This window comes from Mustela erminea, chromosome 2 (genome assembly GCF_009829155.1).
Source record: "Mustela erminea isolate mMusErm1 chromosome 2, mMusErm1.Pri, whole genome shotgun sequence".
Classification (NCBI taxonomy): domain Eukaryota; kingdom Metazoa; phylum Chordata; class Mammalia; order Carnivora; family Mustelidae; genus Mustela; species Mustela erminea.
Window position 1 is genome coordinate 49,325,812 of NC_045615.1, and position 19,056 is coordinate 49,344,867.

At 36.0% G+C, this 19,056-nt stretch overlaps 1 protein-coding gene across 4 annotated transcripts in view; it reads left to right on the forward strand.

Annotated features, from left to right (window-relative positions):
* The window catches only part of CCSER1 (coiled-coil serine rich protein 1), a 1,384,598-nt gene that overhangs the window by 38,687 nt on the left and 1,326,855 nt on the right, over positions 1 to 19,056 (forward strand). The gene's annotated exons all lie outside the window — the stretch shown is intronic.

Sequence of the window (19,056 nt, forward strand, 5' to 3'; positions counted from 1 at the left end):
AAGTACAGTTAACACTATATTAGGTCCAAATTATTTCAGCTTATGTATTTGTTTATTTATGTATTTATTTACTTTTATTTTGTCCTTTTTAAACTTTGGAGTGAGGAATATCTTAAAAACCTTAAAATTAAAAGGGACCTCCCAGGGAGGTCCACCATTTCCCTTTGGGCGTTGAATGGGAACCAGGCAGTTCTAAAGAGTCTGATAAATCAGGTGTAGCTTAGGTCACTGTGCTATTCTCTGGATACAAATTAGTCAGGCTGCTGTAAGTCACATTCCCTTATTTCATAATAGAACAACCTGCTGTTGATAAATGAGTTAGCATTACATTCTGGCAAAAACATGAGGAGAGGGGTTGCAAAGTTGCCTTTGTACATGAAGCAGTGATACAGAGCTAAAGTGACAGACTTTACCAGCAGCATATAAAAAGCGCCTTCTGCTAAAATTTACCATGATATTTTCAGATAAACTGTGCATCCAGGACACATGGATAATGACAAGATCGGGAGCATCATCTCTGAATATGAAAGGCAGGATAGATGTATGCTCAGCTATCAAAGAGCAGTTCATTTTAGAATAAGCCATATTTTCCTATAGTTGCAGGGTAAGAGAAGTGGAAACAGTTTATAAAGGGGATGAAGATGTTGATCTCTGACAGTTGATGTTTTCAATCTAAGTGAAAGCAGGACTGCTGCAGCAGTGGCAACAAACTTACCAATTTCCCTTTTGATTTGAAAGGCTCCTTGGACATTTAAGCTGATTTTACCATAGGCTAAATGTGGTAGGCTGTCAATTTCGTCTTTGGATTCCTAATCGGGTGGGTAGCCCCTGCTTGAGGAGGAGTCAGTAATCATCAGTTCAAATGTGGAGAATAGTGTTGTTCCCATAGACTTAGAGATGGCTCTTCTGTGAACATGGTGTCTTACCAAAGTGGTCGCTGAGACACATCCACTCTTAATGCTCATGTATCACTTCCCACAAACCACCTCAAAGCATCACCCTCTACGCCTCCCAAGAATACCACTCGGATGGAGGCTAAATTCATCTTTGCTTTTGTAAGCCTAGAATCAAGGGAGCTATGACTGCTTTTCTTTACAAGTCTAGATCTTTTTGTGCGTTTTCCATTATAAACTCTGTAGAAACCATAAGGTTTCTCATAGCATGTTGTAAAATATGTTATATTTTAGGGAGGATGCACAGTTCTGGTTATTCTGACCATGTTTTATTTACACAGCAAGGCAGACATGGCAAGTAGCACTGATTTCCTAAGTGGGAATGTAGAGATACTATATTTCTGGGAATGCATTAGTTTATTTTAAAAGTAAAAAAAATGTTGTAGTGTGTTTGAACCTAAAATGCAGCAATGTAGTATAACCAAATGAATTTAGAACATAAATAGGAAAGTATTTCTAGAATTTTTGCAAAATTGGCATTTCTGGATTTTTTAAAAATAAAGCTTATTAAGATTATATAAAAATATAATAATTGGCAGGAAAACTAAATGGCTTAATCAATGGAAAAAATTTGTCTCTGATGGAATTTGTTTTTTCTATTTCTGCTACCTCTTACTATTTTTAGGGCAATATTCTAATCAGACATTTTATATTGGCTTTTTTGAAAGAGCAAATATTTGATGTTAATTTTTGTTTGAAGTAGTGAAGTCTTTGCTATAGAAAACTATGAGTTCAAAATGTGACATTTATTATAGTATTATGTGTCCTTACTGAGGAAAATTGAATATAAATAAGTGTTAATGAGTGTCCTGGGTATCCTGTAAAGAATAATTCATTCCCACTCAATAGGTGAGAAAATGTGGGAACAAAGTGTGATAAACTGTACCAAACGAACATGCTGGACTTAGAAAATGACAGACCTAAGGCACAGTAATACATCCTTCAAAGACCATTGTAATGTTTCCAAGACATACGGAATGATCATTTTGCTCCTAAGGAGAGAAGTTTGGGTGATTAAATTATGCATATAATTTTAAGAGTGCTTGTAGTTTTAAATGAAATTCTGTGTGATATATTCCCCAAATGTGAAATTCTTTTGATATATGGATAAATAGTAATCTCTGGAAATGGCTAAGTAAGTGTTGAATGCTCTGGGTTGTTTTCCTCACCGTTTATCCTGACAGAGAAACTTTGACACACACGCGCACGTGCGGGCACACACATACACATACACACACCCTCAGGGAGATTGTTTTTTAGTTTCTGTAAATTATCAGATTTCTGGTGATGCTTGTGTAAGCAGTTACTCTTGTTAGATTACACAGCTATTGCTTTGTGTTAAAAAGAATATAGTACATGACAGGAACAGTCAGAGCAAGTAATCTGTTTTCTTTTCTTGAAGAAAATATCTGAGTGAAAACATGCTATGTTTAAGAAAAAAAAATAAGTTTAAAATAGAGTAGAGCTGAGAGATACGCTAAAAGTAACATTTGGAGTAAATAGGTAATTTGACAGGAGTGGAAAGTTGTCTACTTGCGTGTCCCCAACATGTATATTTTCTGAAGTATAAGTTAAAGTATTTTAATAGTTTTGTGGATGTCCAGTAACTTTTTTGAATTGTTCTTACATGGTTTTTATTAGAAATTATTTCCTAATGTTTAACCCCGTATTTCTTTATCCAGTTACGCTCCATTATTTCTAGCTGGTATAATTATAAGCATACTAACAAGTCTTTCATGGTTTTATTTATCCACTGATTTAAAACTTTCATTGTCTGGTACCTTTGGCATTTATTTTTAATTTTTCTAATTACCATATAATGTATTATTTGCCCCAGGTGTACACATCTGTGAATTGTCAGGCTTATACATTTTACAGCAGTCACCGTAGCACATATCCTCCCCAATGTCCATAACCCAACCACCCTCTCCCTCTCCCCCTCCCCCCAGCAACCTTCAGTTTGTTTTTTGAGATTCAGAGCCTCTTATGGTTTGTTTCCCTCCTGATCCCATTTTGTTCCATTATTTTTCCTTCCCTATCCCCCAAACACCCCACTTGGCCTCTCAGATTCCTTATATCAGGGAGATCATATAATTAATTGTCTTTCTCTGATTGACTTATTTCACTCAGCATAATACCCACTAGTTTCATCTACCTGGTCACAAATGGCAAGATTTCATTTCTTTTGGTGGCTGCATAGTATTCCTCTGTGTGTGTGTGTGTGTGTGTGTGTGTGTGTGTGTCTGTACACACACACACACCACACACCACATCTTCCTTATCCATTCATCTGATGAAGGGCATCTCAGCTCCCTCCATACTTTGGCTATCCTGAACTTTGCTGCTATGAATATTAGGGTGCATGCACCCCTTCTTTTCACAACATCTGTATCTTTGGGTAAATACCTAGTAGTGTAATTTCTGAGTTGTAGGGTAAATCTATTTTTAACATCTTGAGGAACCTCCATACTGTTTTCCAGAGTGGCTATACCAGCTTGCATTCCGACCAGCAGTGCAGGAAGGTTCCCCTTTCTCCACATCAGCACCAACATTTGTTGTTCCCTGTCTTGTTAATTTTAGCCATTCTGACTGGTGTAAGGTGGTATCTCATTGTGGTTTTGATTTGTATTTTCCTGATGGCTAATGATGTGATCCTGTTTCTGTTAGCCATTTGTGTTTTCTTTGGAGAAGTGTCTGTTCCTATTTTCTGCCCATTTATTGAATCGATTATTTGTTTTTTTGGGTGTTGAGTTTGTTAAGTTCTTTGTTGATCTTGGATACCAGCCCTTTATCTGATATGTCATTCACAAATATCTTTTCCCGTTCCATGGGTTGCCTTTTGGTTTTGTTGACTGTTTGCTTTGAGTGCAGAAGCTTTTTATCTTGATGAAGTCCTAATAGTTCATTTTTTGCTTTTGTTTCTCTTCCCTTTAGAGATGCGTCTTATAAGAAATTGCTGTGACCTATGTCGAAGAGGTTACTGCCTATGTTCTCCTCTAGGATTTTGATGGAATCTTATCTCACATTGAGGTCTTTCATCCATTTTGAGTTTATCTTTGTGTATTATGTAAGAGAATGGTCCAGTATCATTCTTCTGCATGTGGCTGCCCAATCTTCACACTGTGTTTAATAGTAGCTGTACCATTTTGCATTGTCATCAGTAGTGTATAATGGATCTTATTTTTCCATATCCTTACCAACATTTGTTGTCTTCTTTTAATGATAGCCAGCCTGGCAGTTGTGAGGTGATAGATCATTATGCTTTTGATTTGCATTTCCTTGATGATTAATGACATTAAGTGTTTTTGTTTTTGTTTTTGGTTTTTTTGATATTTGTATCTGTTGGCTTTTTTTTTAAAGATTTTATTTATTTATTTGACAGAGATGACAAGTAGAGAGGCAGGCAGAGAGTGAGGGGGAAGCAGGCTCCCTGCTGAGCAGAGAGAACCCGATTCAGGGCTCGATCCCAGGACCCTGAGACCATGACCTGAGCTGAAGGCAGAGGCTTTAACCCACTGAGCCACCCAGGCGCCCCTCTGTTGGATTTTTTATACCTTCTTTGGAGAAATGTTTAAGTCTTTAGTACATTTAAAATTGGATTATTAGAGTTTTTTTTTTTCTGTTGAATTGTAGGAATTCCTTATATATTTTGGATATTAATTGTTTATCAGATAGCTACTTTCTTTAAAGTCCTTCTTTGAATCACTGAAAGGGCTTTCTGTTTTGCAGTGATGCACTAGCATCACTACCATTAAGAATTGAGGAACTGATAAAGAGGATATATAGGTATTAAGTATTTCATGGATTTGGTGACAGATTTAAAAATGAACATCATCATATAAGTGAAATGTGGTGAAGACTGTAGGGTAAGGGCTAAATTACAGGAGTTTGAATACTATACCATTATACAAGCTAACTACTCTTGTGCAAGTTATTTAACTTCTCTTTGCCTCCAATTGCTTATCTATATGATAAGTGTAAGAATAATGCCTACTTTGTATGTTAGGAGAATCAAATGAATTAATACATAACAAAGCACTTGGAAAATTTCCTGGTACAAGGGGCACCTTGCTGGTGCAGTCTGTAGAGTGTGTGACTTTTGATCTTGGGGTTTAAGTTTGAGCCCCATATTGGGTGTAAAGGTTACTTAAAAATAAAATCTTAAAAAAAAAAGCAAGAAAAAGAAATTTCCTGGCACAAAGCAAGCAGTTAATAATAATTAACTAGTGGTGATAGTAATTTGTGAAAAATATTACTAGTTTTTCATCAAAGGAGAAGGTGTGGACAGTGACATACAAAAATGAATAAAGTTTGATGCTTGCTACAACATGGATGAAACTCAAAGACATTATTCTAAGGGAAATAAGCCAGATACAAAAGACTTCAATATCTTTTTGTGTATCTTCTCACATCTTTGCTTTGTACTCCCCACTGCAGTCCGTCTCAGGATAAAACAATGGAAAGAAAAGGATAGGGAGAATATTTAAGAAAGATGCAAGAGAAAGAAGCAAAGTAGGAAATTGAGAGTTGCAAGAGAGAGGCGTAATCTTCTTTTTCCCCCATGGGTTCAGTGAACTCTTAAGTTTTACTTTCCTTACTGAAACTTGAAAGGACAACATTTTTATTAAAAAATTAGATTTCCCTGTAATTTCTACGCTTACCAGTATGAATTTTCAGACTCTATGACAGCTTCCAGATTTACTGACAAAAGAAATTCTGAATTGATAATAGCAAACAGAGATGGTAAGGCAGTCAGCTGACTTTCTTTATCTGTCTTTCTCTACTTTTCCCAGGCCTCTGGGAGTGAAAGAAAGGAGCATTCCAGGAATTCCGAATTCCACTTGGTGAACCTCTGAAGGTTGCGTTGGGAAAGAATGAGGGTTTGACTCACAGGATTTGGGATAAAATATGAGGTCATATGACATTAACTAGATACTTATAATTGGAGTCTATGGGCACAGTATATCTTAAATCTGTTAATTTGCCTAGAAGAAATGAAGTATGATGATTTGATGCTCACATATTTTGGAGACTAAAAAGCCTTTTTTGTATTAATTTTTTAAAAGATCTTATTTATTTATTTGACAGAGAGAGAGACACAGCAAGAGAGGGAACACAAGCAGGGGGACTGGGAGAAGGAAAAGCAGGCTTCCTGCAGAGCAGGGAGCCTGATGTAGGGCTCCATCCCAGGACCCGGGGATCATGACCTGAGCCAAAGGCAGACACTCAACAACTGAGCCACCCAGGCACCCCTTTTATCCCTTTTATATTAATGTTAGAAAAAATTTTAAAGGTAACTTTAATTATGTACTTAGCAATAGATTGTTTTAAGCTTCATTTTTTTTTTTTTAACCTTCAAATTTGGGGTAGGGTGGAATTGCTTTTGTCAAATTATTATAAAATATGATTTCATGCACTTAAAAAATAAGGTTATGGTTTTAAAAAACTAAGAATATATTTGCCTGTGATTTGATTCACTTTCCTTGACCTAAAAGAACTAGAAATCAGATTATCTATGATTATGATGAATGACATTTTCTAGGAAACGAAATTGGTTCAATCAGAGCAATTACTATTTTTCATTGTTGTTAGCCCAGAAGAAGTAGAACCGGTCTTTCTGCTATTCTTTACTGACATCTCTCAGATATTATAGTCAATTTGCCTTACCCAGAGGTGAAGGAGGCGGTTCAGGATAAATTGTTATACTATCAGAAAATTACATGTGGATAATGATGAGAGTCTTTGGTAAAAATTGCAATGTCTGAGGTTAATTTTTCAGGAAAAGAATTAACTATTTAGGCTCTCTTATTTAAGCAATTGCATATAATTTTCATTGCATAATTCTGATAAAACTTGCTCACTTCTATTTTGGGAAGGAAGATTTGAGGAAACAGAAGCTCAGAGGAAAGATTGATTTATTAAAAATTTTTTAAAGGCTTTGGCTTGGTGGGGGCAGATTTGAGTTTACAATAAAATTGAGAAGAAAGTATAGAGATTTCTTATGTACCCTCAGCCCCCACCCATGCATGGCCTCCCTTGTTGTCAACATAAAACCAGAATGGTACATTTTTTACTAAGAGTGAATCTACACTGACACATCATAATCACCTAAAATCCAGTTTACTTCAGTGTTAACTCTTGGTGTTGTATATCCAGTGGTTTTAGACAAATGTATAATGACACATGACCATCAGTATCATGTCATAAAAATCCTCTGTGTTCTGCCTCTTCATCCCTCACCCCTTTCCTGAAACTACTGATCTTTTTATTGTCTCTGTAGCTTTGTGTTTCCCAGAATGTTACATTGTTAGAATCATGAAGTATGTAGTCGTCTCAGATTGACTTCTTTCACTTAGTAATAGATTGACTTTTGAAAAAGTCGTCTCAGATTGACTTCTTTCACTTAGTAATAGATTGACTTCTGAAAAAGTGGATATACATCTAACGCTTTGATGAAATATGTATCTAATATCTTTATCCTGAAAGAAAATTGTGTTCATCACTGATGTATGAATTGAAAGACAAGTTCTAAAAAAAATGACTTTAATAACAGAAAGTATTAGCTTTTTTACTGATTTGCTTTAATAAAATTATATTTAATTAAATTATACTTGTTTTTAAATGTCTTGCTGAAATGAAGGAAGCCCATTTATAATTAAACAGAGGAAAATGATTTTTTTCACTACTTCATCCTGCTTTCTCCAAGTGTTGTATCCTAAATTTTCTTGATTGTTATAGTAACATAAGGAAACATTAAATTTGATTCTTCTATTTATTATCCATCTAAAATAGGAAACTTCTGAAAGATCACTAGTGGATCTTGAGGAAATATTTAAATTATGACATCTTTATGATGCTGAATCAAATATTCAGTATTCTTTATAAGCAAAATTACAAAGCATGTAGGTAGTTTGTCTTAATTTTCTTTGTTAGATTTACTCCCCAGTTGTTTGACTCCTGTATCTCCCATGACCTCCAAACGTGTGCACATACACATGTACACACCACAATCTACATTTTATTCTGCTTCAAACATCTGGTAATGCTAATAGCTAATCTCTTACTACAGATGTAAACTGATAATGGTTAGGTGCTGTCAAAGAAAAACCAGAGCCAAACAGAAATTAAAACAGTAAAACCAGATTTTGCTTAGAACTATTGTGGTAAGGGAGGAGACCTATAAAGTCCAACTTTCCCATGCTATATTTGGAATTTGGAAGCCCATGCTATATTTGGAATACAGTACTGGGTTCAATTCCAAATATAGCGTGGGCAAGTGGAACTTAAAGCCAAGAAGCAAGGTGAGAGTCAGTAGACATAAATAATTAAAAGGAAACATCAGTAGTAAGGGGGTTACACCTGTCTACACCAACCCAACAGGATTCTTATTGAAGGCAAGCCTGAATGATCCAACAACACTGGGTGTGGGGAATGATTGAGGATGAGGAACCCAGTTAAATCTTGAGAATGATCAGATATTCAGGGAGGGGTTGCTAGTTTAACTGATTTAGCAGAGTTTTTGCTGAAACTGGATTTTACAAGAAAATCCACAGATGAGCCTAAGGAGAAGGTTCAGGAGCCTGACTTAAAGTTTGACCGAGTAAAGACTTTTTGTCAGGAAAGTCCATGATAATTTATTTGCATTTTATAAAAGGTAAAAGGTTAGGGGGTACAAAGACAAGATTGGAATGGTAATCTCATAGTGAAGTTACCTCTGGGTAAAGACCTGTTAAAATTACTTACCTTTCCTCCCAAGGGGTATCAGTGCCATTTTCCTACAATACACACATACACACTGTCACAGGGGTCCATGATAGTGGAATGGATAATGAATAATGAACTTATAATACCTCTGAAAAGGTACTTTGCTATACAGCTGTTCTGACTTGGGCTTTTCCACTGACTAGATTTTTAACCCTCAAAGGCAGTCTGCCAGATTTTAAATGTTTTCATAAGGACAACACTAGAATTTAATGTAAATTAAATTCTCTTCTGTTGTCACAATGGGGCAGTGTCAAGGACAATTTCATTTTACGACAAATAATATACTTGAAGACTGTTTTCACAAAAATTTGAATGAAAGCTTCCTTCTCAGGGTAATTGTTTATTAATTTGAGATAGTTCATTCAGATTTTATTTATATGATACCAAGTTGCTATTTAAGGGTCAGCAAATCAGCAAATAATACTGTAAAGTTGTAGGTGTATTTTGTCTGTGCCTCCCTCTAGAAGAAAGAAACCTGTGTTTTGAGGAGCATCATAAAGCACATCTGAATGGAAATATCTCCCCAGTGGCTGCTGTGTGCTTGAAATATTCAACACTGGTCTAGAAATAGCGTATCAGGGAGGAGATTTTGTTAAATTGTGAATATATTTCCTGAAACTAGTGAGACATGCCTTGGCTATAGCATAACATACTTGAACATATTTGATTATTACATTTGTTGTCACTTTAGAAAGTAAGCAGCAGAACACTGAGGAAATAAGACACGAGGCATTAGACTGTCATTTGAAATAAAATACAGTACTGGCCAATCCAAGGGTATATTGATCTATGTCAAGAACCCCTGTTGGGAGTTGACAAAAAGATTTAGCTCCAAGGAACAGATTTCCAGGTGGTACCAAAATGGTCTGTAGGGATGCCTCAAGATCTGATTTCGACTTCTTAAAATTTTTCTTCGGAGAGTGAGTACTCTTTATACGCAGATGTCTACTTTATTTTTTAAGATAATATGGAAGCACAGAAAGTAGAGGAACTGGCAATAGAACTCGGTGGTCTGAGGAGATAGTTCAATAGACTAAAGATATAGGACCATTTAATTTAAGTTTTTAAAAAAATTTTTAATTTTTTTTAAATTAAGCAGAACTGAAGCACCTTTAACACCCAGCTCTAATTAACTGCTGGAAAAGTCAAAGCTGTTAAAATGGTTCTGAACTTAAGCAACTAAAATTCTTACTCAGCCTGTCAAGGGGTTGACATATCTGATCTAGTTTCTGGACTCCCGGGATGAAAAGTGTAAACACTCAAAAGGAATCACAGTGTGATGATTTCTCTTTTTAGCGAAGTTGGGTAAGGACAGTGTGGGGGTCACGGGAGGGGAGGAAGCAAGTACGGGCAGTAGAAAAGCAACTTTAGATTATGAAAAGAAAGATGTGCTTACGTATCTGATAGAAATGATACTTTAGTTACTGCTGCAATTCTGGATTTTCCACATAGTTTGTTTGGGACGAAGAAAACAGCCACTCCTGTCTGTGCCACAAAATCCTTATTCTCTGTGGTTTGATGAGAATTTGAGGTTCTTTGACCCAGGGAGTGGGAGTGAGGATAATCAGCATCACTAACCATCTGAAGACAGTACTTACATGACTTGTCATTCACTGTTGGATCTCCAACACCATTCAAAGTGTCTGGTACAAGATTGGCAATCAGCAATATTGAGTGAAAGACTGATGGAAAGGGAGTGAGAGAACACCTTCACAGCGTCACAGTTTCTTTGGACAAGGAATCCCCAACCTTTTGTGGGGAGAAACTGCTTTTTATTTTCTGAAACTTTGATTTCAACATGTATTCATTGAACCTTCAATATGTATTCATTGAATATTTTTCTGAGGACCTCCTGTGCATTTATTTTTATTGAGCTATAATTAACTTATAATATTGTGTAAGTTTAAGATGGACAATGTGTTGGTCTTTTATATTAATATATTGCAATATGATTACCACTGTAGCATTAACTAACTCCTGTATCACCTCACATACTTATCATTTCTGTTTTGTGGTGAGGACAGTTATGGTCTAGTTCCTTATCAACTTTGAAATTTATAATGGAGTATTATATATGCTATGTATTATATATATGGTATTATACATTAGATCTTCAGAACTTATTTATCAACTAGTTGTGGGTTTATATCCTTAAACGACATCTCCCCAATTTCCCCACACCTCAGATCCTGGTAGTTACCATTCTACTCTGCGTTTTTATGAGTTCAGTTTTTTGGATTACATATATAGGTGGTATACAGTATTTGTCTTTCTCTGTCTAATTTATCTCACTTAGCATAATGCCCTCAAGGTCATCCATGTTATTGCAAATTTCATCTTTCTCATGGCTGATATTTCAATGTGTATATGTACCACATCTTCTTTATCTGCTTGTTTATTGATGGACACTTAAATTGTTCACTTATCTTGACTACTGTGAATAGTGTTCCAGTTGAAGATGGTGGTAGAGCTCTCTCTTTGAGATAATGATTTCTGTTCCTTTGGATATGTACCCATGAGTGAGAATGTTGGATCATGTGGAAGATTAATTTTAATTTTTGTGAGGAACCTCCATACTGTTTTCCATAATGGCTAGATTATTTTATATTCCCACAATCAGTGTTTAAGGACTCTTCTTTTCTCCATATACCTGCCATCATTTGTTATGTTTTTTTTTTTTTCCAAAGATTTTATTTATTTACTTGAGAGAGAGAATAAAATAGCATGAAGGGGAGAAGGACAGAGGGAGAAGCAGACTCCCCATGGAGCTGGGAGCCTGATGCGGGACCCTATCCCGACACTCTGGGATCATGACCTGAGCTGACGGCAGTCATCCAACCCACTGAGCCACCCAGGTGCCCCCCCCTTCTTTGATTGATTGTTTTTTGACAGTAGCCATCTAGCAGGTGTGAAGTGATACTGCATTGTGGTTTTTTTTTTTTTTAAGATTTTATTTATTTATTTGAGAGAGAGAATGAGAGAGAGCGAGCACCAGAGGGGGAAGGGTCAGAGGGAGAAGTGGACTTCCCGCTGAGCAGAGAACTGGATAGATACCAGACTCCATCCCAGAACTCCAGGATCATGGCCTGAGCTGAAGGCAGTCTCTTTACCAGCTGAGCCTCCCAGGCGCCCCCCATTGTGGTTTTGATTTGCATTTCCCTAATTAGTGATGTTGAACATCTTTTCTTATACCAGTTGGCCATTTGTGTATCTTCTTTTGAAAAATGTCTCCTCATACCCTTTGCCTGTTTCTTAATTGGATTATTTGCCTTTTTTTTTTTTTTGCTATTGAGTTGTATGATTTCTTTATATATATATTGGATATGTGTTGTGTTTTCAATTTATTGATTATTTGCTTTGCTATACAGAAGCACTGTAGTTTAATGTAGTACTGTTTATTTTAGTTCTTGTTGCCAGTGCTTTTGGTGTCTTTACTAAGAAATAATTACAACATCAGTGTCAGAGATATTTTCTCCTGTTTTTTCTTCTAGGAGTTTTATGGTTTCTTATGTTTATGTCTTTTATCTATTTTGAGTTAAATTTTGTGAGTGGTATAGCTTAAGGGTCCAGTTTCATTCCTTTGCATGTGGATATACAGTTATCCCAAAACCACGGAGTGAAGAGACTGCCCTTTCCCCATTGTATATTCTTGGCACCTTTGTCAAAAATCAGTTGACCACGTATGTGTAGGTTTATGTGTGGGTTCTCAATTCCATTATACTAGTTTATGTGCTTATTTTTATGTCAATACCTTACTGGTTTTGGTCACCCTCTCTTTGTAATACAGCTTGAGATCAGTTAGTGTGATGCCTCTAGCTTTGTTCTCCTTTCTCAGGATTGCCTTGGCTATTTAGGGTCTTTTGTGGCTCCAAACAAATTTTGGGATAGATTTTTCTTTTTCTGTGGAAATGTGAAAAATGCCATTGCGATTTTGCTTGGGATTACATTGTACCTCTAGATCTTTTTGGGTGGTATGGACATTTTCACAGTATTAATTGTTCCAGTATGGGATGTCGTTCCACTTATTTGCGTCTTTAGTCTTTCATCCCTGTCTTTAGTTTTCATTGTCCAGATCTTTTGTCTCCTTGGTGAAGTTTTTTCCTAAGTATCATGTTGATTTAGAGGCTGTTGTAAGTGGAATTGCTTCTTCATTTCTGTTTGAGGTGGTTCATTTTTAGTGTATAGAAATGCAACTGATTTCTGTATGTTGATTTTGTATCTTGCTACTTTAATGAAATCATTTATGCTGCTTTTTAGTGGAATCCTTAGTGTTCTCTACATATATAAGATCATGTAATCTGCAAATAGAGGTTTTATTTTTTCCTTTCCAATATGGATGCCTTTTATTTCTTTTTCTGGCCCAATTTCTTGGGATAGGACTTGTAGTACTATTTGAATAGAAATAGTGAGGGTGGCACGTATCTCTTTCTTATTTCTGATCTAAAGATAATGATCTTAATGCTTCACCATTAAGTTTAATGTTAGCGATGGGCTTATTATATATGCCCTGTATTATGCTGATAAACTTTCTTTCTATACCAAATTTGGTGAGCACTTTTATCATGGGTATTTTGTCATTTGCTTTTTCTGCATCTATTTGAGATGATCATTATGATTTTTATCTTTCATTCTGTTAATGTGATTTATCACATTTATTGATTTGATGTGTCAAATGATCTTTGCATCCGTGGGATAAGTCCCAGCTTATCATAGTGAGTGATTCTGCTATATAATAATTAAGACTTTTTTTTTTCTGACAACTTGCTGTCATAGACATAACGTCTCCATAGCTGCTTAAGATAAAACAGTGAACATGGTCTCATCATATTTTCCCTAGATGAGCACTGGGAAAGCAGACAAAAAAATCTTGTCTAAATCATTTTTAAATGTTGCTTTTGATATACCCCTGGAAAAATAAATGTACAGTGTGGATACACAAACCAAGGGGTAAGTTTGCCTTGTGATTAGGGACAGCATCTCAGAGCATAGGACATTTGAGACCTAAGTAAAGTGGGGATGCTGATTATAAAGGACTGAGGTGGAAGTGCTGGCAGGAAACAGATTCCACTGTTGTTTGTCCTATCTTCCATTCTGAGATACTCAGTAAAGCTCAAGGGGTAAGATGTTAAATAATGTCCCTCAGTCATCAAGCAAAATTTTAGTATTATTCAATGGACCACACATGCATATAATACATAAATATCCCTAGAAAATGTTTAAAGTATTTTTTTGGCAAATTAATGTGTAATTAAATTTAAAATATTTATTTATTCTTATTTATGCTTTAAAATATTTATTTATGCTTAGGAATGGAGACATTATTATTGACAAAAGACATTCTGTTTTTATAAAGGATTTCTGCATTTCTCCTTGTAGGGACAAGTGTAATAGAGATGACATGGTGCTTTTTTGATGGCAAGTGCTCCCTGTGTTTGCTGAGTTGAATGCAGCTCATCCTTTGCCTTGCTGGGTTCCCCACTATTAGGCATTTTTATATAGAATGGCAGAATTATCCATTTTCAAGGAATATATGCATTCAGTAGAGAGCATGCAGTCTCCACTTCATTATATATCTAGTCTAGAACAGACTAATGTATCTTGGATCTTGGTCTCCAAGAAATAATCTGCTTAGTACACTGTCTTTCGGCTGATACTACCTGTACTTTAGAGATGAGGCAACTAAAAGGTTAAGGGACTTGCTCAGGGTCCTGTAGCACATTTCGTATTTTTATATTGCCTTTCTATCATAAACTAAAAATGCTTACTGTCTTCCTCAAGGGATGTATGTTCTGTAGTTATATCCCTGTGTGGGAAGGTTAAATTGTTTCTACTTGTCTTGCAGGAAGTCAGTGGTACAGCTGTGTATAAAAGCTATGATGTTTGACCCTGGGTGACTTTGAACTCTGCTCTTAGTATCAAAAGCAAACACTGTGACTCATTTTAGTATAAATCAGTGTCTTTTGGAAAGGTTTAGAGAGAGAAAGTATGTCACAGATCATAAAATATGAAGTAGAAACTCCAAGTGAGTAAACTGCTTCCTAGTCTTGAGAACATTTGAAGCTTTTATCATTCAGTAATACAAAAATCAGGGGCACCTGGGTGGCTCAGTGGGTTAAAGCCTCTGCCTCCTGGGATGGAGCCCTGCATCCACTCTCTGCTCAGTGGGGAGCCTGCTTCCTCCTCTATCTCTCTGCCTGTCTCTCAGCCTGCTTGTGATCTCTGTCTGTCAAATAAATAAATAAAATCTTCAAAAAAAAAAAAAAAGTAATACAAAAATCATATGTATACATAGGAAACCCACATTTTGAATGTTCCTGGAAGACTTAATGGAAATAATGGTTTCTTTAGAGCTATCTCCTCTGTTCTTAAGCAGCTCAGATTTGTCCTCATGTTAGGTAATAGGCAAAACTGAGAAGTTTGCTTTTTTCTTTATTTTCTATTTTTGCTTTTTTTGCTTCTCTTCTACTCTGTGCTTTGTATCCTCAGACCCTCAACTTTGTGGCACAGAATTCCCTCATTTTCCTCCTCAAGTGCATCAGGAGCCTCTTATGTGTAGCAGGCTAAATTCTGCAAGCTGAGTACCTATTCTTCATATCACTTTCAGCATCCTTTTCCCCTCTCTTCTTTGCTCTGATAATTTGATAAATTAATATTCCTTTCCATTTTAATGACTGCTAATAGATTAATGCATCTTAATGACTGTTAATGGCTTAATCTGCTATACCTCCTGGGTAAAATATTTTGCATTTTAAAGGGGCTTTTTAGAATTATAACCTTATTTAAAGAGATAACTCAGTGTGAGAATCTAAACCCTGTTTTCAAATCACTAGGGACAAATACCAAATTAGATTTTTTTTTCACATTTTAACCTCTCTGAGAAAAAGGATACATTCTTAAAATTGGTAATAATAAAACATTGTGTCATAGTTTAATTGGATAACATATTTTTTTCATTCTTAGTGATGAGTCAAATAAAACTGTCTTAAAATCAATGACAGTCTTAGATTTAGTGAAATACAGTAGCTGTATTTTGCCACCCTTGAAACCATGCCTTGTGGTCAGTGGTAACTACCTTCTTTGTCACTCTTTATCCACACACACATACACAAACCCATTACTACACATATAGATAAAGTTATACCTGGACACCAGTGGATCATTGACATTCCCCAGTTGGCTGCTGTGGAAACTTCAACTAAAGTATATTTATTTTTTGTACCATATTAAAGAAGCTCTCCAGACTTGGCTTATGAACATTTGTAAGAAATCTGCACTGGAAATTATATTTTATTTATAACATCTATTTGCTACTAAAAAGAAGTCACAGATAATACTTTGATTCTTTTTATTCTGTCTCACTTCGCTTTGAGAGAGAAGCGATAAATATGAGTAAATACCACAGATGAATATAGTGTCTTGAAGGACTGGCTATCCTTTTAAAAATGAAAAGGCTTTGTATCTGTAATTACTGATCATGTGATACACAATTTCAAATAAAAGAGTTAGTGTCATTCTTTCTTCTTGGAAGACATTAGAAACAATTGCAGAATAAAAAGCAAGCTCATCAACAACAAAAAAAATCAGTCAGAAGATTGGCTAAAATTCAGCTCTTTGTGTTCTTGAGACTGAAAGCTGTAGCTGAGAAAACCTCTCCAGTTTCCTACCATGCAAATCCATTGCTTCCTTTTAGATTGGTTTACTTTTTTGAAGGAGTTAAGTAGTAGAATTTCTTGACAAGATGAACATTTATATAAATAATTCTTTGCAAATTCTGTTTATTTATTCTTCCCCCTTCCCACTTCATTCCATTGCCCATCCTGGCATCAACTTTACACACCAGCATAGGTTATGAGGGGAGTAATGTGTGTTCCTCTAGACTGTCTTTTTATTTCCTTATAAGTTCAAAATTGAAATTGTGGAGCTTAGGAGTTTTTAAAAACGTACAATCCCAGTCACATATTTTCACTATTGACAATGAGTGTGTGACAATCCATATATATGTATGTACACACATACACATTCTCTCTCTCCCTCTCTCTCCCTCTCTCTCTCTCTCTGTAAAATTCCTTGTAAATAAACAGGGTTTTAATTAAACTTCTGTCACCATTGGCTTAAATATTGTTTTCCAGATATAAGCAGGGTTGGGTTTATAGGACAATTGTTATGAATATGCTTTGTAGGTTGCAGAGGAAATGATGAAATTTGAAAATACTGTTTTATTTTATTATATGTATGGCACTTAGTAAAATTACAATCTCTGGTAACTGTGAAATGTTAATATTAATCCATTAATGGATTAGTTTTTAAGATTAGCAGTTTCAAAGAGAAGTGGCCTGAGTAAGTAAGAAATAGGACAGGAGACTGTTACTGTGAGTACAGGCAAAACCTGATGAACCTGATGCAGCGTTGAGAACTAATGGCAAGAGGAGATTGCTGCAAGCAAATAAAAAAGCTTTGAGGGGGTGTGAATTCAGAAAACAAATTTCACCTTCTTTATATTTTTGCCCAGGGTTAGCCCAAGGGCCTTGGAAATGAATGGCTGGCCTGTGGCTGACAACGGTGTTGCAGAAATTAACATGATTTTTGCATATACATCTGTACCTTTTGAACTCTGGGACTGCATTTTCACACGAAACTAAATTCTTTAGCTGCCCTGCTGTCACAATAAGGAAGGACTTGCGTATTTAGAAGGTGCCCATGAAAGCCTATTGGACCGCAGATCTGTGAAATGTGGTTTTGTCAAGAGAGGCACCTGTGAGTCTATTACAAGTACAATACAGTGTAGTCTATAATGAATCTCCATCCCTAGAGAGCTCTAAAAATAGAATAGATAGACGGGTCTTTGGATGGTTTAAGCACTAAACTGCCTAAAGGAAAGGATCTCCTGAAATGACCTCTCAATGCTCCTTGCAGCTCTGTCATTTCAAGTCCGAGATAGTTGGCTTATGGAGTGCACTGAGCATATAAATGTGTGCAGGTATGTTTAGTGTGTATATATAAGCCTGCCTGTATATGTATATATGTTTCTGATAGAGGCATGGGACTGTGAAGGATTAAACATTTATGCGTTGTTATTTGCCTTTAATGCTTAATCACTGTAGTTGGTCAAGAAGCTGAGGTACAACAAAGACATGTGGCTTAGCAACCACATCTGGAACAACGAATAAAACCACCCAGCTTTGGATCAGACAGTTTCTACAGGAAGGACTCCTCCCCAAAAGTAAATATGAACATTTTTAACCATATTTGTAGTCATGATGAAAAGCAGTCTGCTCCATTATATCTTCTGTGACAGTCATTGTGGGGGAAAGTTCAAAGCCATGTACATTGTTGTGTCACAAACCACCTCAGTAGCTGTTTCTCAATAATGGCATTATCCACAAGGAGCTGGTCACGGTCAGAATACAGAGATTTCATCAGAATTCAGGGAATTGCTTATACATCTTTGCTGTTTCTACTCACAGTAAAGGAAAAGGCCTTTTATTTCTCAGGTCTCAAATATTCTTCTTCACATTTTAAGACCACAGGAGCTATTCATAGATTTGTGCACATTTGTGTGTGTGTATGTGTGTGTGTGTGTGTGTGTTTTTGATAAGTTCATAGATTATAAAGAACAGGCAGTTCTTGGCCACTTACTCCCAGATAAGTGTGGTAGCATTTCACTTACCCCAAACCCTGTTTTGGCCTTCATTTGTTTCTTTTGCCAAATTGCCATCTGGTTACTCTGTTATCCCTTATTGGTTATCTTTTATGTGATTAGGAAAGAACACTTTTTTGGGCAGGATGCTAGGTGTAGCTGTTGGTGGAACCAAGGATTTTTTCGTGGTGTTTGGAACAAAATGATTATTAGCAGCAGCAACTTGAAAATAGAAAATTTGAAACTCTGCTAATATGACATAGAAAAATATGACTGGTAATAAATTTTTATGTTTATATAGCTAATACAAACTGAAAAAAAAAAGCACCAAAGTTTATGCTCTGTTCTTAAAAAAATCAAACTCTAATGAGAATCGAGTATCTTATTTAAAAATATTTAAAGAACTTTGCCTCTAATTTCTTGTTTCTTTTTGAACTATGCTTATTGAACAATTCTTTTTTTATGTTCATAACTTAGTGGTTGTAGGATTTATAGAAAAGGTGTCGGGCATGGTTGGCAAGCCCTCCCGATGCAGGGCTCTCAGGAGACTTGCCAGACACTGATTAGAGTTGAAGATTAGCTGAGGCCTCTTTCTCCCTGTGTTTCTGCCTATTTCCAGACTGCTTCTGAAGTTTGAGTGTGGGCGAGATCTAAAATTGGGAGAAGCCTACCTACCAGAATGAGACAGGTGGTCAGAAAGAG